Raw genomic sequence first — 483 nt, forward strand, 5'->3', positions numbered from 1 at the left:
TATATGCAGAGTACATCATGAGAAACGCTGGACTGGAAGAAACACAAGCTGGAATCAAGATTGCTGGGAGAAATATCAATAACCTCAGATATGCAGATGACACCACCCTTATGGCAGAAAGTGAAGAGGAACTCAAAAGCCTCTTGATGAAGGTGAAAGTGGAGAGTGAAAAAGTTGGCTTAAAGCTCAACATTCAGAAAATGAAGATCATGGCATCCGGTCCCATCACTTCATGGGAAATAGATGGGGAAACCGTGGAAACAGTGTCAGTTATTTTTTGGGGGCTCCAAAATCACTGCAGATGGTGACTGCAGCCATGAAATTAAAAGACGCTTACTCCTTGGAAGGAAAGTTATGACCAACCTAGATAGCATATTCAAAAGCAGAGACATTACTTTGCCAACAAAGGTTCATCTAGTCAAGGCTATGGTTTTTCCTGTGGTCATGTATGGATGTGAGAGTTGGACTGTGAAGAAGGCTGAG

The 483-nt window shown here is 42.4% G+C and overlaps 1 protein-coding gene across 1 annotated transcript in view; it reads left to right on the forward strand.

Moving 5' to 3' along the window:
* Window positions 1-483, forward strand: part of CDH23 (cadherin-related 23) — a 409,549-nt gene that overhangs the window by 194,782 nt on the left and 214,284 nt on the right. The gene's annotated exons all lie outside the window — the stretch shown is intronic.

The sequence above is a fragment of the Bison bison genome, unplaced genomic scaffold, assembly GCF_000754665.1.
Source record: "Bison bison bison isolate TAMUID 2011002044 unplaced genomic scaffold, Bison_UMD1.0 scf7180017864309, whole genome shotgun sequence".
NCBI classification, from domain to species: domain Eukaryota; kingdom Metazoa; phylum Chordata; class Mammalia; order Artiodactyla; family Bovidae; genus Bison; species Bison bison.